Consider the following 26,303-nt stretch of genomic DNA (forward strand, 5'->3'; position numbering starts at 1 on the left):
ATTGAAAAAAATACCAATCAATGAGATGGAAGAAACATGAAATTAGTTATTTTGTTATGAACACCTTTCAGTATTTCAGCCATAATGATTTTTTTATATAACTCAAATTTGAATGTTCTTGGTATTAATAGAAAGTTAAGAGAAAATATCACAACTTTCATGTTGAAAACCTCTCAGGATAAGAACTATTTGGTCAAGAAAATCACATCGGTTGACTGGTCGGTTGACTGACCCTTTTGTAAAAATTAATTTTTTTGCCTTTTTTAACTTCAAAATCATTTTCAAATCTTTGCATAAGTAAGGAATTTTATGAAAAAGGTTTTTCATGTTACTTGGAGGTCTTATGGTCAATTTAATGTCATGTTTGAGCTTCAAATTGAGTCATATGATATGCATGCACATTCAACCGTAATTACTATTACAACCCAAAAACAAATAAAGTCTTCGTGCTTCACTCCTTTGCAATCTCATGGAATACGCCGATATATGCTCGTTCAGGTGCTCTTACAGCTTCCATTTTGCATCCGTCACTTGTGCTTACAGAATTATAAATCTGTTTAATCACTAAGTAGACAAGTGAGGTGTTGTGGTTTGTCATAATCAAGATAGGGATCGGACTCTAAAAGTCAACAAATTGGTTTGTTGATTTTGAGTTTTATCTAATGGATATATGCTAATGGATATATGCTAATGTATTAACAAGTGATTCCCAAATCCACAAATAATTCCATATGTTCATTCTCATCAAGCATCAACCTAGCCAACATAAATCTAAATGACCAAGATCCAGCCCCACACTCTCAAATCTCACACTATTATTTGCATGCACCTTTGGGTATACCCTATGCCCAATACCCTTACTCAAACTCAAGATCAAATTCCTAATTATCGTGATCAAAACAAAAACCCTAAATTCATGATTTGAAAAAAAAAACAAAAATAAAAGGTTATAATTTTATGATTGATTATTAAATGCTTAACAATTTAACAAATTGCAATTTTAAAAAGAACTTTAGTTATTATACTACGAAATAAATAGGCTATTGGATGGTAAAAAATATATATACTTGGGATGTGAATAATGCATTATCCGCCATCCATCATGGATTATTCGATCTAAACAACTATAAATTTTCTACGTATGTGTTTTGGATATGGATTGTAATTTTCTCCCTTGTAATCCACCTAATTTTCTAGGGATCATCTAACCTGATCCACTTTGCCAAGTCTAACTTAAAGTAGTGAATAGTGATAGTGATGACGTAAACAATGAATTCATAAATAAATATATTGGGTGGCATAATGCACTGTGGCCATTGCTATACACTTGATGTGCTCAAGGAAATAAGGAAAGGAGCAACCAAGTAAACTATAGAAGTACCTTAGGAGAGCTAGTTGTAAATAAGGAAACAATTGAGAAAGATCTACTACCAGATCAAGGAGCTTATTTTTAGGATTGAAACTTATGACTCACTTGAATACTATTAAATAGAGTGATTTTAGTGTCGTCGAATAACTTAACCTTATCATATATATAGGATTTCCATCCTGTCTCTTTTTTCTTAACACCGAACCACATAGTGGCTACCCCATTTTGACCGTGTCTTGTTTCCTTTGCTTAGCGAGCATAAAGGGGGTTTAAAGCTTATTTCAATGTTTTATCTAGCCTTACTTACATGTTTTTTTAAAGCTTCCTAGAGCACCAATTTGATATTTTTTGAGGCCTTTTTCTAGTTGGATTGGCCACTGTTGGTTTAATTAAACTTGTTTTGTGTGCCCTAACACTTTGATGGGCAAGGAGGTAATATTTCCTTGCTTCCAAAGGCAATCTTGGAAATCAATTTTTACTTCTAAAATTTTGAATATAATTAGCAGCGTAGGGTAGGATAGGAAGCTGGCTTGAAAGGGGGAGGAGGGAGCATTCACGCTTGAAAAGGGGGGGGGGGGGGGAAGAGATAGTACATTAAAGCACTTGAAAAGAGAGAGGGATAGTGGCAATTTTAAAGAATAAGATAGTAAGACACTTTAAGGAAGAGGAAGTGTAGCACACTCAAAGAAATAATAGAGAAGAGTACACATAGGAGGAGAGCAAGCTTTCATCATCTTTGCTGGATCAAGCTTGGTTTTCTCCCCTTGTGAAGAATGTTCTTTGCAAGGTATGGCTATAATCCATTAAGGTAGTTGCCTTTTTGATGAAATAACAATAGTTCTTATGTGAGTCAATGAAAAGTGTTGTATTTTACATAGTATGCATGAATCTAAATTTTCATTCTTATGCAAGCGTGGTCATGAATTGGACCTTAATTAAGGTTCTTGCTAAATTTTCAACTTAAGCTAGAAAATCGGAGCTTGGGGTAGGGTTTAGTTTCCCTTGGTGCTACTATAGTTCATTAAGGGAGGATTTATTCTCCTTAGTTTTAGTGGTGGTTTGATCGATGGAGATCTAATCTCGTTAGGCACCAGGTCAATAGGAAAAGCTCAATCTTTATGGTAACTTTTGGCTACTAGAAATTGGGTAATGAGCAGGGTTCTACTTGAAGGAGAATAAGGAGGAGGAGCATCCAATAAAGCTACCTCTTTTGATTATAGGTTGAAGGTAGAAAGTTCGTAAAATAAAAGAAGAGAGTGAGAGAGAGAGAGGATAGCTTGGTAAAGGACTAATGGTTGGACTTCTACGAACTCCAACATGATTGAGAATGATGGGGTAGTGGTTATATTGTCCTGGTAGGCTTGGAGGAAACAACCATGTTCACCTGAGTTTCCTTGAATCTCATATATGCATTTTGTGTTTGAATAGGTTTATGAATCAGCACACACATGAGGTAAAGGAGAAATGGAAGTCCAAAGGACGTAAAGAACATATTGTCCGGCATATTCCATGAAGAATTAGAAGAGCAAATAAGAAGAAGATATTCTTATCATTTTATATGTAATTGCATTTAGTTTATATTTGGTCTATAATAATGCTACTCCATGTGATACGATGCTAAGCTCAATTGACCATAGGCTAACCTTAGGGAACCAAAAGTTTCATAGAATATAGGGAACCAAAAGTTTCATAGAAAACTGTTCACTTAAAATGTCATACTCATTCTCATATGGCTGGAAAATTTCAAGGTCAAAATAGGGCTAATACTTAGGTTTTAACTGAGCTCGGTCAACCAAACCCTCCACGTTCAAACTAGTTCAATCGAGTGACCATACCTTAGGCTAGAAATAAAATTTTTACAAAGCTCAATCGATCGACCTATTTTAATTTCATTTTCCTCAGTCGATCAACATTTGCGAAAATTTGAAAAGTGCTTTAAGGCTAGTCAACCAGTACATTCACCAGTTGACCGAACCTCATTATCTAGCCATGATGAAAGGCCCAGTCGACCGGCCATAGAAGAATAAAAAGTACTCAGTTGACCGACCTTTGATGCTCATTTGACTGAGTATCGAACGCTTTAAAAATTGCCTAAGGTCAGTCGATCGACGCATGCCTCGGTCGACCGACCCTCTCGAGTTGCTCAGAGTTCTAGCACTGAACATGCTTAATTTTCTGATTAAACAATTTAAAAATGACGAGCGTGTCCCTTAGCAGTCTTATTTTCAAAAAATCTATAAATAACCCACTCATAACTTAAATTAATAGCTTTTGATTAGCCAAAAATCCTCCCAAAATATTTTGGGCAGTTTAAATCAAAATCAAAAGCTCCACTCCAAACTTTCATTGCAAATATTTTTTGGAGTGCATCTAATATAGTTTTTCTCCTATACTTTGTTTTTGAAAATATTCATTGGAGAAAACATTTTTTCTTTGAGCTTAGATTATTTAAAAGATCTTTTATTGCATATCTTGTTTTCACTCATTCTTTCAAAAACAAGAGTATATTTACACTCTTCTACTCTTCATCTCTTATTTTACAAAATATTCTTGGATTGATTTTGAAAGGCTTAAGCACATATTTACACTCATATATATGGTGCTAGAAAAGCCTTATTGCATTTGAGCTATCATATATAAATCTTATGTTTGCAAAAAAAAAAAAAAAAAAATTATTCGAAAGACACCCCTAGGTTCTCCAATATTTTTATTGAAAAATATTCTTCGGAGAAATATTTATTAGGGTTTAATCATTGAAGCTTTTATCATATACATCTCATTCAAATATTTCAAAATTTATTTTTGACAAAATAGCCCCTTACTCTATTGAGCTTATTTCATATTTTCCAAGAGGGAGGTTGAATTGGGTATTAAAAAATTAATACCTAGGTTAATCTAAACAGAAGCAGTATAACACAACCTAGGGTCTATCTATGCAATCTCAAATGCGCAGATAAATATAATGTGTGAAAATTAAATCATGCGCAGCATTCACAGTCTATTGAAAATAACATATATGAGCAGTAAATGAATTACGAAAATATAAAGTGCACACACGGTATGTTATTGAGGTTTCGCCAATATTGCCTAAGTCCCCGCCTCAGCTCGTAAGTTCGAGGATTCAAATAATGCTCACTTAATGGTTGGAGTGACACCATATACAACCCCATGTCAAATTACCAGGGCTGAACTCAACCTTTACAACCAATCCTTATGGGCTAGATCAACACCCCTCCAAGCCACGTCTATAATACAATAGATGATAAAAAATTTTGCGAACAATTAAAATGCTTCGACACAAGCAGATATGTACTACAAACCGGCACAGTAAATAATGCACTCGCATGTGATAGAGAATTAATGCTAAGTGAGATTTGTCATAGACAGTGTATCTACTCACAACAAGATATGTATCAAAGTATACGTGTGAGTGAGTAAGGTATATGATTCTAGAATATGTCTTCATAGTGTAAGTAATCACATAATCTAAATAACCTTAAGAAAATACCTCAATAATATTTTTCAATAATAAAATTAGGAGATAGTCAAGATTAGCTTCTCGAAAATATTTTGCAATAAGCACAAAATATAGCCTTTGAATCCTACAACAAAGATGCAAAGATCCTCAAACAGAAAAGAGTTATCCTAAGATAATATTTATCAATGAAATAATCTGGGATCAACTCAAGCTAACTCTCTAAAAATAATTTCAACAATAATGAATGAAAGAGTATACTAGCTTTAAGATAATGTATGAAGCACACAACAAGTGAAAGTCAAACTCCCTCTAACTTGCAATTTGTTTGCAAGAAAAGAGTAAGCAAATAATACTCTTTAGTTTTGAAACGATTTTTCAAGTAAGAATATATGAGGGTATGAAATATAAGCTTGAAAATATGAAGTATGTGCAATGGGAGTTCAAGAAAAATCAGAGAGAATTTTTGCTAATCTATTTGCTAATCTCAACTTAATTTTCTCAAATGAAGTAGTATATATAGACATTCATAAAAATATAATTGTTGGGGGACATACGTGGAATTTTAGAAAATATCAATGATGGTTAATTAAAATTAACCTCACTTAACTTGCGGTAAAAATGTCCAAGTCAAGAGTTTTTGGTCAACTGTATTTTAAGTTAGATTGACTATATTGATAAGTACATTCGACCAAGACACTTTTGAAGTACAGATATAGACGATGGGATTAAGGTGATTTTGAACCCCTTCAAGGTTCGGTTGACTAAGGCAAAGTCCGATCAGCTACTTATCAGGTTCGGTCGATTGAGCCCAAAAAAAACTAAACATTTGGTCTGCTGAACTTTTGGGGGACAGACACATGCCAATTCGGTCGATTGTGGAAGATACATTCAAAAACGTTCGGTCTACCAAGCCTTGGTCAAATTGTTGACCTCTGAATGGTTCGGTTGATTGAGTTGAATAGAACTAGCTGGGTTTGGTCGACGGAGACCCTTTTAAATATTATTTTAGGTCTTGATTCTTACTAGAGTTTACCCCTGATACATATGGTGTAACTTTTAGGTACTAATTTTAGGTCCTGATTCTTAAATAAAATTTAAGACAAGGATCATATGTCAAAATCAGAGAACTGTGGCAAAAACAACATATTTCAAATTATGATTTGCAATAAGAACAACACATCTGAGAACTTGCCAAAATGAATTCGTTCAAGATATAAGCTAAACATGTTGGTGAGCAAAACATAATAAGATTTAATTTTGGATGCTCCCTCTATCGATTTGAATCCTGGCTTAAATAAAATAAATTGCTTATACTAGTCAAGATTAATTTAATTGAGCACGCCAAGGAGTATAAGCAATAATTTTTTCATTCTTCAAACCAATTATATTAATCACCTAATCAATATAATTGTCGCTATAGACCATAGATGCATCAAAGAATGTAAATTAAGACATTCTATATAGTTCATGACCCAAGAACAATCCATATCAAATTATATAGCTTTAAGAGTTGGATATGATGTTGGGGTATTCTAAAGAGCCTCAATACTCATTAAGTGAATTGATGTGTATGAGTTCGTTAAATTCTTTCTATAGGGTTGGAGCTCAACTCCTCTAATCATTTGATGACTATGTGAGGATGAAATTTAACTATTTAATTGATTTTCACTCATCCTTTCTGAAATGTGGAATAGTTTCCCAAGAGGGGGGGGTGAATTCGATTCTTTTTATATTTTAACAATTTTTAAGCTCTTGTTTTCAATTACCCAAAAACAAGATACATAAATAGCAGCCACACTTAAAAATACTGAAATTTAAATTCACAAGTAAAATAATGAAATCAAGATAATAAAATCACTCAACCAAGAATATTAGAGCTTTTGTTGATTTCCTTATAGACTCTTAGTATGCAACTTACTTGATTAAGATTTCCGTAGATTAATTAACATACTCGCTTTTTGGGTTTCCGCAAAATGATTAATCAAACGTACTTTCTAAATATCAAGTACTTTTGTTTCTTTCTTACTTAAGCCACTTGCACTTTTAAATCATACAACAATAGTAAGTGAAAGAGAGAAAAACACAAGATTTTTATGAGATTCGGCTTCAACACATCCTACGTCCTCGCCTTTGTAAAAACACCAAAGGATTTCACTATATTAGTTTCGTTACCTGGTGGAACAATACCTACTTACAACCACTCCTTCTGTTAGGCTAGAGCCCGCCTCTCCAAACAACAATCCTTTGTATGGTCCAACGAATCAACAACTCTAAATCATCTAAGAATGATGATAAAGAAATTGTGTGTATAGAAGAAAACTCTCACAATAGAGTAAATTAGTACAATGATTAGCTCACTTATACTCTAAGGTAATTCAAATATAAGAAATTTGAAGCTCAATACATAGTATGAATTACCAAATAATATTTCAAAGGAAATGAAAGATTCTGATTTTTTAAAAACTTTGCTTTAAAGTATAAATCAATAATAGATCAGAATTTTAAGCATAAGAGAATTTTAGATCCTTTGAGAAATTTGAATACTTGAAGATCACTTAATCTAAAAACTTTTGAAAAGTTGCTTGATTTAAAAACTTAGAAGATTGCTGGATCTAAAAACTTCTAAGAATTTCTTAATTTCAAAAACTTTCAATATTGCCTCAATAATCATATTTCAAACCTTTGAAGCTTTTGACAATTTATAGATGTTTTTAGAAACCATCCATTACTCCCAAAGATTTCTAAAAATCATTTCCAAATATTTTGAACTAAATATGTTCAAAAACGTGGTTTAAAAAGTCTTCCCATTAAGAGCATTAATGCAAACGTTTGAGCGGCAGTCGCCTGTCACAGAGCACTCTCTCAACACAGAATGCTGGCAGTCGCCTGCCAGAACCAAGGCAGTCGCCTAGCTTGTTCACATAGGTGCCTGGTAGTTTAGGCAGTCGCCTGTCTAGCTACTGACTATTTGAAAAACCATTTTCTTAATGTGACAGTCGCCTACCTCATCATGGCAGTCACTTGGCCCTTCATTATTTCAAAAAGTTTTCTTTTCTTAAACCCTTTCTTTTTATTGATTTAAGAAATATTCTTTAGAGTATATATATAAAAACATATTTTTGAACTTTTATGAGCTTCAAACCACTTTATATTTGAGATTAACTTTGAAGTACTTACATTTAGAATATCCTAAAAAAAATATAATTCTTTTAGTCTTCAATCTTGTTCTTCCATCATATTTGTGATTTCAATCTTTCCTTTGAGCTTTTCTCAATATAACTTTGTCCTTCAAGCTCTTTTATAATCCATAAGCTTTCCTTCAAGGATTCTTTGTAATCTATAAACTTCCTTATGCACTTGAGCTTTGTTACTTTCCTGAAAAACTTTTATTTAAAACATATTAAGCATATCATTTATTTGTTATCATCAAAATAAGAATTGTAAGCCTTAGGCCAACAATCTCCCCCTTTTTGATGATGACAAATCGAGAGCAAAAATAACATTCTAATACTCATGGCTCCCCCTATGAATAAGCATGATATATTTTTTAAACGTATGATTCATGCATATAAGTCCAAAATATAATCCATGAATATACATACAAGGACAAAGATAATTCACAAACCATGATAAAATTTCACAAACCATAGTATATCATATTTTTGCACTTACAACTTCTCTAAAACATTTCTCCCCATTTGGACATCAATCAAAAAGGAGAAAGAGATTCAAAAATAGAGAAATGTTGCAAGTCAAGGTACTAGTTTTAGAATATTAGGTACAGACTATCCAATAAAGTTTAAAATACAGAATAGCACATAAAAGTGACAAATAGTTTATAGATGAAAACATATTAGTCAGAGGCTTCCATGGATTCACTCTCATCATCTCCTTCCTCTTGGTTGTCACTCTCATCATTTCCTTCCTTTTGTTCTCCAGATTCATTATTTCCTTCCTCTTGTTCACTTTCATCATCTCCTTTCTCTTGGTCACCAGATTCATCCTCACTGGATGTTGCAGAACTGATACTCATAGGATATTTTCCTTTAGAAGAATTGGCCAACTTTTGCTCAATCTTTTCAACTCTCTTATCAATATGTGAACAATGAGTTTCTATAGATGTAACCTTGTCTTGCAGAGTACCAAGGCTAGATTTCATACCATCACTGAACTTCATATAATGGTTAAAAAATGGAACAAACCATGAAGGAGTGTCTGGAGCAAGCTAAACCGAAGGTGTTTGCATGGAAGATGAAGGAGTTGGTGGAGCAGATGAGACATTCCTATGTCCTTTATGAAACCACCCTTGTGGAGAATTCTTGTAGCCCATCTGTTTGAGAACAGTATCAGAAAAGATATCATAGTAAGTTTTTCTAGTGAAGTTGAATGATGGTGTTAAAACATTAAAATGAGCAAAAACCATATTCAACATTCCAGCATAGCGTAGAACAATACGAGGAGCATCAACTTTCATGATAATCCACTGGATGATCAAACTTGGAAGATCCATCTTCTTTCCTTTAAGAATGCACCACATTACAAAACAATCCAGAAATAAGATATGGTCATGAGAACTGAATCGTGGTAAGATGTTGTTTGTAATGAGCTTATGCAGAATTAGGGCTTTCAGGTTAAGTTGCTTATAAAGTGGAGGATGCCCAAAGTTAACAGGAGTTTCAATCATGACCATTAGTAAAAACTCTTGTGAGGTAAAACCTTGAGTCATAATCCATTGCTTCTCAATAATATGAACCTCAAAATCCCCTAGCTTAATTTGAAGAATCTTTCCTAAGGATATGGGATTTAGATGGATATTTTGCCCAAGCAAACTTGTTTTGATTCCATCATCGCATCGGTCCATGTTTGCATAAAAAATTCATACAGTATTGGGACAATAGCCTTTATCTTGGTAGGTAATAAACTTATCCCACCCAATGTTCTTAAAGAGTTCAATGATTTCGGGAAAATCGGAATTAAAGATTGTGACATCAAGAACTTTACCTAAGATCGGTTCAGCTGAAGCAATCTGATTTCGGTAAAGGTGCTTAGTGTGTGGAGTTACCAACCATTTCTCCACCTTATCGTTATTGATCCTTGTTAAAGATGAGGATCCCAAGACACCAACAGATTTGGATCGAGGCATATTTGTATAGAGAAGGAAAACAAGGAAACCCTAAGGTAAGTTTGGAATTTGGTGAGTAAAAAGGTTTAGATACTTGGTTTCAGGATGATTTGAGCAAGATTTGTGTATGGAAAGTGATAGAAACGAAAGATTTCAGAGAGAAAATGAATAGTCTGGCACCTGGTGAATTTTAAAAAATGACTTAAAATAGGGTTTTAAACCTACCCGCTGCGAGGCAGTTGCCTGCCTAAATGTGGCAAGCGCCTATCTATGTGGAATTTTAAAAGACAGTAGCTTGGCAGTCGCCTGGCACCTTGGTGGCAGTCGCTTGCCAACCAAAACAGTGTTTAGAGTACTTCTCGACTATGAAGCATACCCAATTCTCTTCTTATAAATATGAATCTTTCTTCTGACAAAGGTTTTGTGAAAATATCTATTAATTGATCATGTGTATTTACAAATTCTAGCATTATATCTTTGTTTTGCACATGATCTCTTAAAAAATGGTGTCTTATGTCAATGTGTTTTGTTCTTCAGTGAGACACTGGATTTTTTGAAATATTAATAGCACTTGTGTTGTCACATTTGCTAGGAATAGTTTGATATTGTATTTGAAAATCTTTTAATTGCTGTTTCATATACAATGTTTGTGCACAACAACTTCCTACAACAATGTATTCTACTTCTGCTGTGGACAATGCTACAAAGTTTTGTTTCTTTGAAGACCAAGAGACTAAAGAATGTCCTAGAAAATGACACGTTCTACTTGTGCTTTTTCTATCTATTTTACCTCCAGCAAAGTTTGCATCTGAATAACTAATCATTTCAAATCCAGATTCCATTAGATACCATAAACCTAGTTCAAGTGTGCCTAATAGATACCTCAGGGTTCTTTTGACTGCTGTTTGGTGTGAATCCTTAGGAGCTGACTAAAACCTTGCACGCATACATACACTAAACATAATATCTAACCTACTTGCTGTTAAATAGAGTTAGCTTTCTAACATTCCTCGATAGTACTTAGTATCAACTTGTTTCCTTTTTTCATCTTTGTCAAGATTAGTTGAAGTACTCATAGGAATTCCTATAGGTTTATTTTCTTCCATATCAAACTCTTTTAACATGTCTTTAATGTATTTAGTTTGATTTATGAAAGTTCAATTTTTCTCTTGTTTGATTTGTCATCCAAGAAAGTATTTTAATTCTCCCATCATGCTCATCTCAAACTCTTTTTGCATACATGTGGCAAATTCTTTACATAGATCTTTATTTATAGCTCCAAATATAATATCATCCACATATATTTGAACTAATAGCATATCTTTGTTTTTAGTTTTAATGAATAAGGTACTATCAACCTTTCCTCTTGTAAATTCATTTTTAAGTAAGAATTTACTTAACCTCTCATACCAAGCTCTTGGAGCTTGTTTTAAACCATAAAGAGCTTTTGTTAGTTTGAATACATGGTTTGGATTTTTAGAATTTTCAAACCCTAGAGGTTATTTTACATATACTTCTTCAGTTATATAACCATTTAAAAATGCACTCTTCACATCTATTTGATATAACTTAAAATCCTTATGGGCTACATAGGCTAAAAGCATCCTAATAGCTTCCATTCCTGCCACAGGTGCAAAAGTTTCATCATAATCAATTCCTTCTTCTTGATTGTACCCTTGTGCCACTAGCCTAGCTTTGTTTCTTACAACAACTCCATTTTCATCCTTCTTATTTCTAAATACCCATTTAGTTCCTATGATTGATTTATCATTGGGTTTTGGTATTAGTTCCCATACTTGACTTCTTTCGAATTGATTTAATTCCTCTTGCATAGCTATAATCCAAGAATCATCTTTTAAAGCATCTTCAATATTTTTTGGTTCATCTTGGGATAGAAAAGCATAATGATTACAAATATTTTTTAGTGAGGCTCTAGGGGTTATTCTTTTTGATGTTTCACCAAGAATTTATTCTTTTGGGTGATTTTTTTTTTCATATTTCCACTCTTTAGGAAGTTTTAGTTTCTATGAAAGGTTTTCATTTAATGCATCATTGTTCTTTTCTTCTTTTATTTCAAGAACTTTTTCCTTTTGTGAAGTGACTTCTTTTTCATCATTCATATCTTTAATGTTATAATGATTTGATTCATCAAACGTTATATGAATTGATTCCATAATTATAGAAGTTCTTTTATTATAAACCCTATAATCTTTACTATTTGTACAATAACCTAAGAAAACACCTTCATCTGATTTTGCATCAAATTTTCCTATGTCATCTTTAGTATTTAATATAAAGCATTTACAACCGAATACATGAAAGTAGGATATGTTTGTTTTCTATCTTTCCAAAGTTCATATGGTGTTTTATCTATTTTTGATCTTATTGATACCCTATTTACAATATAACATACTGTATTTACAGCTTCTGCCCAAAAATATATTCAGGTAGACAATTTTCATTGAGCATTGTTCTTGCCATTTCTTGCAAAGTTCTATTTTTCCTTTCAACAACTCCATTTTGTTGTACAGTTCTAGATGCTGAAAAATTGTGAGTTATTCCATGTTCATTATAAAATTTATCCACTTCCTTATTTTTAAACTCTCTTCCTTGGTCACTTCTAAAGCTTGTTACATTATAGCCTTTCTCATTTTGTAGTTTTTTGCATAAAGTTATTAATTGATTGCAAGCTTCATCTTTGTTTGCTAAAAAGATTACCCAAGTAAATCTTGAAAAATCATCTACTATTACAAAAGCATATTGTTTTCCACCTAAGTTTAAGGTTCTAGTTGGACCAAATAAGTCTAAGTCTAGAAGTTCTAGGGGTCTTTTGGTGGATATGAATTTTTTCTTTTTGAAACTTGTTTTTACTTGTTTTCCTTTTTGACAAGCATCACACATCATGTCTTTTACATACTTAATATTTGGTAATCCTTTTACAAGATTTTTCTTAGATAATTTAGATAGTAGGTCCATACTGGCATGTCCTAATTTCCTATGCTATAACCAACTTACTTCATTCATAGCTGTTAAATTGGTTATGTTTTAATTTGTTATTTTCTCAAGATTTATACAGTAAACATTATTTATTCTATGAGCCATAAACAAGGTTTCTTTATTTTTCGGATTCTGGATAACACATTTTTCTTTCATGAACATTACTTTGAACCCTTTATCACTTAATTGACTAATACTTAAAAGATTATGTTTTAGTCCTTCTACTAATAGCACATTATCTATAGTGAGTGAAGATTCTTTACCAATTTTTCCGATACCAATAATTTTACCTTTGGCATTGTCCCTGAAGGTGACGTATTCCCCATCCTTTTTTTTTTAAGGTGGTGAACTTGGTATTGTCACTGGTCATATGCCCTGAGCATCCACTGTCCAAGTACCATTTGTCCATTGTCGTAGTTGTCCTAAGGCAAACCTATAATAAGGGACATTGTGTGTTAGTTTTTGGAATCCAAATTCTTTTGACATTAACATATTTTTTCTTTAATAGGCAATTGAACATCACATGACCTTTAGTCTTGCACATATAGCAAGTTGTGTGTTCATGTTTGTTATTTGATGAAGAACTAGCATAAAACTTAGCTTCCTCAACAAAATATCCCATGTATAGCTTTTTATTCCTTTTATTTGTTTTAACGCTGTAGCATATTCTTTCTTTGTTTCCATGAAGCCTTTGCTATCTAATCATCTTTTCAAAGTTTTCTTTACCTTTAGTAAAATTATAGGCAATCTTTTCTTTATCCTCAATTACCTTTTTGAGTTCATTTATTTCTAAATCTTTCTTATTCAAACCATTTTTATGAGTTTTATCTAACTCTTGTTTTGTTATGTTTATTTCTTCTTCCAACTTCTTTATATAAGTGTTTCTTTCTTCTTCAATAACTTTGAATGTTTCAAGCTGCTTTACTAATTCTTGATTTTGATCTTTCAAAGTTATATTTCTTTTAGACACTTTTATAAATCTTTTATGTAGTGAAAATAATTCAGTTTGTAATTCCTTATAAGAAGGCAAACAATCACATGACTCATCACAAGACACATTTTGAGATTCTATTGAAGAGTAATAAGAATTTACCTCTTCATTGTTTTCCATGAAGCATATATTTGTCATCTCTTGTTCACTTCATTCGGTTTCAGTTTCACTAGAGCTTGAGTCGTCCCAAGTAGCTTTCATTACTTCCTTCTTTTTCTTCTTGTCTTTCTTGAATAATGGACACTGATTTAATATGCCCTGGATTTTTGCAATGATAATAGATTAATTCATTCTTACCTTTATTTTCTTTCCTACTTGTATCTCCTTTTTCAGTTTTCTTTTTATAGAATTTTCTACGAAACCTTTTATTTCTTCTATATAATTTTCCTAGTCTCTTAGTAATGAATGCCAATTCATCTTGATCTAAGTCACTTGTTTTGCTTTCCTCTTTACTAGTGCCATGGCTAGATGCTTTTAGAACTATGGATCTTTTATGCTTTGGTTCAACATTCCTTTCTTTCAATGCCATTTCATATGTAAGAAGTGAACCTATAAGTTCATCCAAAGAAGTAGACTTAAGGTTTCTACCTTCCGTGATAGTTGTGGCCTCTGGTTCCCAAATAGAGGGTAGACCTCTTAGAATCTTTCTAATCATTTCATATTTAGTATAGGTTTTTCCTAAGGCACTTAAAGAGTTTGTTATGTGGGTAAATCTAGTATGCATGCTTGATATTGTTTCATCAAAATTCATTTTGAATGCTTCGTATTCACTTGTTAGCATGTCTATCCTATTATCTCTAAGATCAACGGTTCCTTCATAAGTTACTTCTAGTTTATCCCAAATCTCCTTAGCTATTTTGTAGGCCATGAATCGATTAAACTCATTAGCACCTAATGCACAATATAACACATTTATAGCACTTGCATTTATTTGAAGCATTTTATAATCTAAGTCAGTCATGTCTTTCTTTTCTTTTGGAATATGTTTTCCATCAACTAACTTAGTGGGGATAAGATTTCCATCCATAGCAACTTCCCAAGCTTTCCAATCCATGTGTTGGAGGTATATTTCCATTCTCTTTTTCCAAAAAGTATAATTGTGTCAACAAAAGATTGGTGGACGGGTTGAGGATTGTCCTTCACCGAAGGGTGCTACTCCAATGTTTGCCATTTAGATCTTTTTATCGTTTCTTGTTAGGAATTTCTATAACTGGGCTCTGAAACCAATTGAAATGTGGAATAGCTTCCCAAGAGGGGGGGTGAATTGGATTCTTTTTATATTTTAATGATTTTTAAGCTCTTGTTTTCAATTACCCAAAAACAAGATACATAAACAATAGCCACACTTAAAAATACTGAAATTTAAATTCACAAGTCAAATAATGAAATCAAGATAATTCAATCACTCAACCAAGAATATTAGAGCTTTTGTTGATTTCCTTATAGACTCTTAGAACGCACTTTACTTTATCAAGATTTCCGCAGATTAATCAACGTACTCCCTTTTTGGGTTTCCACAAAATGATTAATCAAAACGTACTTTCTAAATATCAAGTACTTTTGTTTCTTTCTTACTTAAGAACTTGCCACCTACACTTTTAAATCATACAACAATAGTAAGTGAAGCAGAGAGAAAAACACAAGATTTTTATGAGATTCAGCTTCAACACAGCCTAGGTCCTCGCCTTTGGCAAAACACCAAAGGATTCCACTATATTAGTTCCATTACCTGGTGGAACAATACCTACTTACAACCACTCCTTCTGTTAGGCTAGAGTCCGCCTCTCCAAACAACAATCCTTTGTATGGTCCAATGACTCAACAACTTTGAATCGTCTAAGAATGATGATAAAGAAATTTTGTGTACACAAGAAAACTCTCACAATAGAGTAAATTAGTACAATGATCAGCACACTTATACTCTAAGATAATTCAAATATAAGAAATTTGAAGCTCAATACGTAGTATGAATTACCAAATAATTTTTCAAAGAAAATGAAAGATTCTGATTTTTTAAAAACTTTGATTCAAAGTATAAATCAATAGTAGATCAGAATTTTAAGCACGAGATAGTTTTAGATCCTTTGAGAAATTTGAATACTTGAAGATCACTTCATCTAAAAACCTTTGAAAAGTTGCTTGATTTAAAAACTTTGAAGATTGCTAGATCTGAAAACTTATGAGAATTTCTTAATTTCAAAAACCTTTCAATATTGCCTCAATAATCATATTTCAAACCTTTGAAGCTTTTGACTATTTATAGATATTTTAAGAAGCCATCCATTACTCCCAAAGATTTCTAAAAATCATTTCCAAATATTTTGAAATAAATATGTTCAAAAACGTGGTTTAAAAAATCTTCTCGTTAAGAGAATTAAAGCCAACGTTCGAGTGGTAGTCACCTACCATAACTTGACAGTCACCTGTCACAGAGCAATCTCTCAACACAAAATGCTAGGAGTCGCCTTCCAGAACCAAGGTAGTCGCCTAACTTGTTCACGCAGGCGCCTGGCAGTTTAGGCAGTCGCCTGTTTAGCTACTAACTATTTGAAAAACCATTTTCTTAATGTGACAGTGGCCTGCCTCATCATGGCAGTCGCCTGGCCCTTCATTATTTCAAAAAGTTTTCTTTTCCTAAACCCTTTCTTTTTATTGATTTAAGAAATATTCTTTAGAATATATATATATATATATATATAAACATATTTTTGAATTTTTATGAGCTTCAAACCACTTTATATTTGAGATTAACTTTGAAGTACTTACATTTAGAATATCCTAAAAAAAATATAATTCTTTTAGTCTTCAATCTTGTTCTTCCATCATATTTATGATTTCAATCTTTCCTTTGAGCTTTTCTCAGTATAACTTTGTCCTTCAAGCTCTTTTATAATCCCTAAGCTTTCCTTTCTTCAAGGATTCTTTGTATTCCATAAACTTCCTTATGCACTTAAGCTTTGTTACTTTCCTGAAAAACTTTTATTTAATACATATTAAGTATATCATTTATTTGTTATCATCAAAATAAGAATTGTAAGCCTTAGGCCAACACTTTCAAAAGTATTTTAACTTTCATTTTATCGTAATCATCTTTGTACATGGTTTTACTTGGGAAAATTTTAATAAAATTTTGGTAGCATGCCGTTTGTACATCGGACATTTTCTCATAAAACTTGTACCTGAAAAATGGTTGTTTTTCAACAAAATAGATCATATAAAGCATGCAACAACTAATAATCTACTACAACCATGCAATTCACATCCACTGCATCGGCCATTCAGGAGGCATTCAATCACAAGCATGCAAACCAGTAGTACAATCAATAGTTCATTCAAAAATATAAACAATCCATTAAAGATAGCATTATCAATAAACCATAGAGAATAGTTATAAATTCATTGCAGTATTCATATGAACATTTTGGCATAAATGATATATGCATATATAAAAATGAGAGCATTTTAATTTATATAGTCATGAAAGATAAGTGCTCCCCCGAGTTGTGCATAATTACTATCTTATGCCTTTTCAATTCTTCAAATTCCTAGCCAAGAGTTCTTAATATTTTCAAAGACTTGAACTTGGATTTGGCTGCATTAGGCTTATCGAACCAAAAAGTTACAATGAATATTCGTTAAGATAACAAGTCGTTGTCTGCCTCTTTTCTTATGAATCTCAAAACGTACGAGGCCCATGTTTGAATGGCTTTTAATTTCAACTGCTCGTGCATAGGTTTTTTAAACATTTGAATTTTCTTTAAATTGAAACCTAGTGCAATCCTTTTAGTCATTCAACTTCATTATAGGGATATGAAGCTCTAAATGATTTGATTTAAAGTTTGAGAACTTGAGAAGGTAATTTGAATAAATACTCTTAAAGATTTAAATAGAAGTGTATTCTGAAGCGAGCATATGTGGACAATGTTCAAAATATTTTCATGCTAGTGAATATGTCCAGGTTTGGCCAAAGAGCATATGGGAGAATAAGATTTTTGACTATAGCTCTTTCGAGAAAGGGATGTATTCTTTAAAGTTAATTACAATTTAGAGCAAGGATACGAATTGATGGATACGTATAATCCTTACCAAACATGATCGTGATTTGGTAAATAGTCATATGGATAGGATGATGAACCAAAATATATTATTTTTATATTTTTAACTTAGGTAATATTTTGATTTACTTAGATAAGGAGCTTGATTCTCTTAGTGGATGCCTCTAAATTTGATTACAAGTGTTAGCTTTACGGTGATCCCAAGATGGGGAGTGAATTGGTATTTTTAAAATTTAAACTCTAGGTTGATCTCCTAACACCATTATATTCACAACCCTATGGTTAATCTAGTGCAAGTAATGTAAAAGTATACCATAAAGTAAATAAAGCAATTTAATCAAACATATATGCACCAAAAAGTAATAAAGTAAGGGTGACACGCATAAATGTTATCAAGGTTCGGCCAATTTCCTACGTCCACACCTTGACTAACAAGCACAAGGATTACCACAATAATTTACTCACTTAAATAGGTGGAGCGATACCAATACAAACTAGGTTAATTAGCACAAGGCTCACGTCAACCTTTACACCAATCCTTACCAACCTGGATTACCGCCCGCTCAAGCCATGCCTGGAATCACTCAGATTTGCAATCAAATGGTACAGACAAAAGTGCTTTCACATAAAGTAGAAATGTACCCAAATGCGTTCAATCAGATACACATAAATAACATGAATATAGTGTAAGCTCAGTGATGCAATATTTGTCAAATCAATACTCTACACAGTATAATCAATATCAAGCTCAAGAGTATTCAACACAATTCAATTAGTATGATGCACAAGAGTTTTCAACACAGGCAAAGTCTTGGAATCTAGATAGAATATTTTAGTAGCACATCAATATTCCATGTACACTAAATAGATAATCAAACTAGTTCCAAAATGATTTTTCTCAATGAAGTAAGCAGCACAATACTAGTTTGAAAGTTTACTTGCTTGTTTGAAAAACCTTCGCACGCCAAAATCAAAGCTATTGGACACTTGCAATGGGATGCAAATATCCTAAACTTCTTTGGTTTAATCCACCACAAGATTCATAATGGAGAAATCTATGGGATAAACCAAGGCTAATCTCCCAAAGAAATAATCTCAAACACACACAAAAATGGGAGTATTAGCAAGGAACAACAATCACAATAACGCAAGATATATTCTCACAATCCTAGATTTTATCAAAGGGACGTAAGATTGAGATTATTGTGGGCAAAGGGAGATTTTTGAGTAGAGAGAGTTTTTGGCTCAATGGCTTTGCAAATCATACTCTAATTGTGCAAATGGACTTATATTTATAGTCAGGTGAAAAACTATTACCGTTCGGGATATAATGGGCATTATTAAAAAGTCCCAAAAGTTTAAAATCCAATTAGCCCGAAATAATCCTATTTTACCATGGCTAATTTATTTTAACCGGATGGGGTTCAGGTTGCTGAACCTAAGTTTGGTCGCCCGATAAGACACATACCAAAAAGTTATTCATTGTAGTTCAGTCACCTGGATAGAGTTTTGGCAGCCCGAATCAAAGTCATTAGCAAAACTACGTGACTTCGAGTTCCCCATCAAATGTTCGTTGGCCCGAATCCCTATATTTGGTCGCCTGGAGGTATTTTTGAAATAAAAAATGTCAGTCATCCGAATTGGTGAACAATCCCTTTCGAGGGGTTCAGACGCCCGAGGAAGACGTGTGCATTTAGGGTTCGGTCACCTGAGGGCTAGTCAAAATTTTGACTTACAAAGGTCGTGCGCTTGAGGAGTTTTGTGCTCCAAGGGTTCGGTCGCTCGAGCCCTCTTGTCTTGCTTAGCTTTGTTCAATTGAGCTTACGCTATATCCTATGAGTGTTGGAGCCTAGGGTCTTACTACTATTACAAACCCATATAAATCATTACACACCAATATGATTTACAATTACAAAATACAACTCTTCGCAGTCTTCTTGTTTCTTCAAATGTCCTTCCTTGGGATATTTATTTGAACCTGCACAAGCACTTGACAATCATAAAATATCAGTATTTGTCATTATCAAAACCAGGTGCGACCTATGAGGTCAACATTCTCCCCCTTTTTGATGATGACAAATACACCATGCAAAAATTGGGTATAGCTTAAAGAAGCTCCCCCTAACAATATGCATCATGTACTTAACCTATGTTTTTGCCCCCTACATGTCGCCCTTTTGGCAACAGCAAAAAGGGCCATAGGAGTTAACATTCTAGGTAATAGGTAAGTGTTACGTTTATACATTAGAAATTTGAAAAGATTTGGAAAAATTTTGGCAGAGTGTCGTTTGTAAATCAAACTTTCCAAAATGATGCCTGTATAAAAGGTAACCTGTTTGAGTTTAAAATTTCTAGTAGTTTATCTACAACTACTCAAACAGTTCAGTATGGTTCAACAATAAAGGAAATGTTTCAATATCATCATGAAGTGGACAAAGGAGTTGTGCATTACAAGTAGTAATCCATATGCATTACACGTAATAGGATCATGTTATAGATACAAATATGTGCACACTAGCAATAATCAGTATTCACAAAGTCTAAGGCAAGAAAACAAATCAACAATGAAATTGGTTGGTAAGACTTGTTAAATTTCACTTGAGAGCTCCCCCTAAATTTATGCAAACTATGAAACATCTAAGAAGCTTCTCTACTGTGCATTAGACCTAACTCACGTCTAATTTGGATGAACCTATCCTCAGGAAGTGGTTTAGTGAATATATCCGCCCATTGTTCATTTGTGCATACGAACTCAAGAACCATATCTCCTTTTTGCACATGATCACGAAGGAAATGATGTCTAATATCAATGTGTTTAGTTCGTGAATGGGAGATAGGATTTTTAGAAATGTTGATTGCACTCGTGTTATCACATTTAATCGGCATTGTTTCATAGTGCAATCCAAAATCCATAAGTTGTTATTTCATATAAAGAGTTTGGGCACAACAACTTCCAATCGCAATATATTATGCTTTGGCTGTAAATAAGGCAACTAAGTTTTGCTTCTTGGAGAACCAAGAAATGAGACATTGTCCTAAATAATGACAAGTGTCGCTGGTACTTTTTCTATCAACTTTACTATCGGCAAAGTCAGCATCAGTATAACTAACAATCTCAAAAGTAGTATGCTTAGGGTACCACAAGCCTAACTCTATAGTCCCAACTTGATATTAAGGATTTGTTTGAAAGCTTTTAAGTGAAATTCCTTAGGGGCAGCTTGAAACCTAGCACACATACACACACTAAACATAATATCAGGCCTACTAGCAGTGAGATATAGGAGACTCCCAATCATACCACGATACAATTTTACATCAATAGAGATTCCTTGCTCATCTTTATCAAGCTTAGTGGAAGAGTTCATAGGTGTACCAAGAATTTTGCAATCTTCCATATTAAATTTCTTTAGCAAGTCCCTAATATATTTAGATTGGCATATAAAATTTCCATGATTAGCTTACTTAATTTGTAGTCCTAAGAAGAAAATAAGTTCACCCATCATGCTCATTTCAAATTCTCTTTGCATGCATTTGGCAAACTCATTACGCAACTCATCATTAGTTGCTCCAAAAATGATATCATCCATATAAATTTGAACAAGAAGCATATCATCTTTTTTGGATTTGATGAAGAATGTAGTGTCAATCTTGCCACAGGTAAACTCATTTTCTAGTAGAAAACTACTAAGTCTCTCATACCAAGCTCTAGGAGCTTGTTTCAATCCAAGTAAGGCTCTATACAATTGGTACACATGGTCGGGATATTTATGATTTTCAAAATCAGGTGGTTGTTCTACGTATACCTCTTCATTAATGTAGCCATTTAGGAAAGCGCTTTTAACGTCCATTTGAAACAATTTAAAATTTTTAAAAGCAGCAAAGGCAAGAAGCATATGAATGGCTTCTAACCTAGCAACAGGAGCATATGTTTCATCAAAGTCAATCCCTTCCTGTTGATTATACCCTTAGGCAACTAGTCTAGCTTTATTCCTAGTTACTAACCCATTCTCATCTTTCTTATTTCTATATATCCATTTAGTTCCAATGATTGTGTGCTAATTAGGCCTAGGAACTAAAGTCACCACTTTGCTTCTTTCAAATTGATTAAGTTCTTCTTGCTAGACATCACCCAAGACTCATCCTCTATGGATTCTTTAATATTTTTAGGTTCTTCTTGGGATAAGAAAGCGGAGTAATTTACTAGATTTCTCAAGGAGGATCTTATGGCTACTCCACGGGATGGTTCGCCTATGATTTGATCTATAGGATGACTTCTAATGAATTTCCAATCTCTAGGTAACTCTTGATGTTCATTATCTTTAAGCAATTTTTCGTTTTCTTCTGGGTTTTCACTTGCATTATTTTCAATAGATAGTTTGTCAAAACATTTTCTAATATCAATATCATCTTCATCATTTTCCTTAGAAAATGGATTAACTTCATCAAACACAACACGAATAGATTCAATCACAATCAATGTTCCTTCGTTGAAAATCCTTATGCTTTTCTATTTAATGCATATCCTAGAAAAAAACTTTCATTGGATTTAGAGTCAAATTTTCCTAGATGCTCATTATCCCTAAGTACAAAGTATTTACAACCAAACACATAAAAGTAGAAAATATTAAGCTTACGGTTGTTCCACAATTTATAAGGGGTTTTATTGATCGAAGGTCTAATCAACACCCTATTCATAACATAGCATGCAGTATTAATGGCCTCGGCCCAAAAATATTTTGGTAAGTTATACTCATTTAACATAGTTCTACCCATTTCTTGGAGTGACCGATTCTTTCTTTCTACTATACAATTTTGTTGAGGTGTCCTAGGTGCAGAGAAGTTATGTGATATGCCCTCTAAGTCACAATATTTATCTATGCCCTCATTTTTGAATTTCGTGCCTCTATCACTTCTTATGTGAGTTATTTTATATCCCTTTTCATTCTAGATTCTCCTACAAAGTTTGTTGAACTATTCACATGATTCATTTTTATGTGTAAGAAACAACACCCATGTAAATCTAGAAAAGTCATCTGCAATTGCAAAAACATAAGATTTACCACCAAGGCTTTGCAAAGAATTTTGTCCAAATAGATCTAGGTGAAGCATTTCTAAAGGTCTAGTAGTAGATATGAATTCCCTTTTCTTAAAACTAGATTTTGTATTTTTTTTTGCTTACCCATTTGACATGCATCACAGATTTTATCTTTTACAAAAGACATCTTAGGCAAGTCTTTGACTAATTCTTTTCTAACAATTTTAGATAATAAATCCATGCTAATATGTCCTAGACGCCTATGCCATGACCAACTAATTTCATTTATAGCAGAAAAACATGTTACCTATTGTGAAGCTAAAATATCAAGAGAGGTAGTATAAACATTTTCAAGTCTATCGGAAGTAAAAAGCACTTTGTGATCAATTTTATTTTCTACTATGCATTTGTCATTTTCAAAAGATACTTTGTTTCCTATGTCACACAACTTACTTATGCTAATTAGATTATGCTTCAACCCACCAACTAACAAAACATTGTCAATAGTAAGAGAGGAATTCTTACCAACCTTACCTACTCCGATGATGCATCCTTTGGCATTGTCGCCAAATGTAACATAGCCTCCATCCTTGGGAATGATTGAAGTGCATTTTCCCTTGTCGCTAGTCATATGCCGTCAACACCTGCTATCCAAGTACCACTTGTCCTTGGAGGAGGATGACCTTAGGTATACCTGTAAGATAAGCTAAGTGACTGATGCTGGTCCCCAAATTTTGTTGGGTCCACAGGCGTTAGTAGCCGAATCTCCCTTAACTACCCATACCTTCCTAATTCTAGCATGCTTATTCCTAAGTGGACAATCAAATTGAATGTGACCAATCTATTTACATTTAAAGCATCTTAATCTACACTTAGGCTCTTTAGGAGGAATATGAGATTTTGACTCATGTGTAAAGTGTCCTAAGTAAAGATTAGGTCATCTAACATTTTCAACACCATTAAAACAAAGACCCTCTTTATTTAAGGAGTTTCTTTGGGTGCCAAGTAGTTTTTCAAAATTATTTTTACCCTTAGTGAATTTAAAAATGATTTTGGAGCTATCTTCCAATTTTCTTTTCAAACTCAACAATAGTGGCATCTTTTTTCTTTTAAAATAGAGGCATGAGTGGTTTTTGCCATATTAAACAACTTTGACCAGTTTTCACATTTATTTTTCAAATTATTATTTTCTTTGGTCATTTTGCCTAACAATTAGAAACACAAATATATTCAAACTGTAATTCTCTAAATGTAGGCATGCAATTAGAATCACAATCATCAGATGAACTGTATGAAGACAACGAACTAGAAGAGAATAGCTCATCCTTGTGTGCCATCAAGCACATATTAGCGACCTCTGAGTCGCTGTGATCTGATTCTAAGTCACTGCTACTGATTTTGTCCTATGAAGTCCCGACCTTCATGGCTTTCTTCTTTTTCTTAGCCTCCTTTTTCAGCAGTGGGCAGTCATGTTTAATATGCCCCACCTTATTGTAGTTATAGCATGTAGGAGCATTTGATTTTTCTTTTCTTTTGCTGGACTCTCCCTTCTCATTAGAAGACTATATTTTTTATAGGGCTTTTCTATTCTTCTTGAAAAATCTACTGAATTTTCTACTTAGCATATCCATTTCATCATCAGTGTCAGATTCACTGCACTCACTAGATGTGTTAGTGGAAGCTTTCAATGAAGTAACCTTCTTAGTCCTATTATGCTCATTAAGTCTCTCGTTTATGCTCAATTTATATGTGATCAGGGAACCTATCAATTCATCTAAGGTCATGGCCTTAAGATCTCTACCCTAAGCAATGGCTATAGCCTTAGCTTCCCACACAGAAGGTAAGCCTCTAAGGATCATCCTAATCATCTCATATGTGGGATAGGTCTTTCCTAATGCATGCAGTGAGTTTTTTATGTGTGTGAATCTGGTGTACATGCTCTGACTAGACTCGCCTACATTAATCTTAAATGCCTTATACTCACTGGTCAACATATTTATCCTACTATTCTTCACGTCTCTAGTACCCTCATAAGTGACCTCTAACTTATCCCATATTTCTTTTGCAGTCGAACATGCCATAATTCTATTAAATTCATTCACATCAAGGCTCCAATATAAAATATTCATAACAATGGCATTAAGACTAACATCTTTCAAATCATCATCATCATCATCATCATACTTATCCTTAGTCTTAGGAACCCTAGTTGCACCCTCTGTTTTCATAAGGACATAGTTTCCTTTAGAGACAATTTTCCACACCTTCTAATTAGTATTTTGAAGGTAAATGCACATCCTCTATTTCCAGAAGGTGTAATTAACACCATTGAAAACAAGAGGTCGTGTGGAAGATGGTCCCTTAGGGAAATGGGTCACGGAGCCATGAGCCATAAGTGATCCTTTTTCAAAAAAACAGCTAGTCTATGTTACGTGACTCTGACATCAATTGTTAGCTTTCTCATGATCCCAAAAGAGGGTTGAATTGGTATTTTTAAAATTTAAGCTCTAGGTCGATCTCCTAAGAGCAGTATATTCACAATCCTATGGTCAATCTAGTGCAACTAATGTAAAAGTATACCAGAAAGTAAATAAAGCGATTTAGTCAAACATACGTGCACTAAAACGCAATAAAGTAAGGGTGACATGTAGAAATGTTATCGAGATTCAACCAATTGCCTACATCCCTGCCTTTTCTAACAAGCACAAGGATTACCACAATAATTTGCTCACTTAAACGGGTGGAGTAGCACCATTACAAACCATGTTAATTAGAACAGGGCTGACCTCAACCTTTACACCAATCCTTACCGAGCTGGAATACCGCCCCCTTAGGCCACGCTTCGAATCACTCAGATTTACAATCAAATGGTACAGACAAAATTGCTTTCATGTAAAGCAGATATGCACCCCAAATGTGTTTAATCACATACACATCAATAGCATGAATATAGTGTAAGCTCAGCGATGCAAGATTTGTTCAATCAATACTTTACACAGTCTAATCAATATCAAGCTCAAGAGTATTCAACACAATACAATCCATATAATGCACAAGAGTATTCAACACAAGCAAAGTCTTGGAATCTAGATAGAATATTTTAGTAGCACATCAATATTCCAAGTACACTAAACAGATAATCAAAGTAGTTCCAAAATGATTTTCCTCAATGAAGTAAGAGACACAATACTAGTTTGAAAGATTACTTGCTTGTTTGAAAAACCTTTGCACACCAAAAGCAAAGCTATTAGATACT

The 26,303-nt window shown here is 33.4% G+C and overlaps 1 pseudogene; it reads right to left on the bottom strand.

Annotated features, from left to right (window-relative positions):
- Positions 1-8,880, bottom strand: part of LOC131158624 (amino acid transporter AVT1J-like) — a 32,477-nt pseudogene extending 23,597 nt beyond the window's left edge.
- Between the last annotated feature and the right edge of the window lie 17,423 nt (positions 8,881-26,303).

This window comes from Malania oleifera, chromosome 6 (assembly GCF_029873635.1).
Source record: "Malania oleifera isolate guangnan ecotype guangnan chromosome 6, ASM2987363v1, whole genome shotgun sequence".
NCBI classification, from domain to species: Eukaryota; Viridiplantae; Streptophyta; class Magnoliopsida; order Santalales; family Ximeniaceae; genus Malania; species Malania oleifera.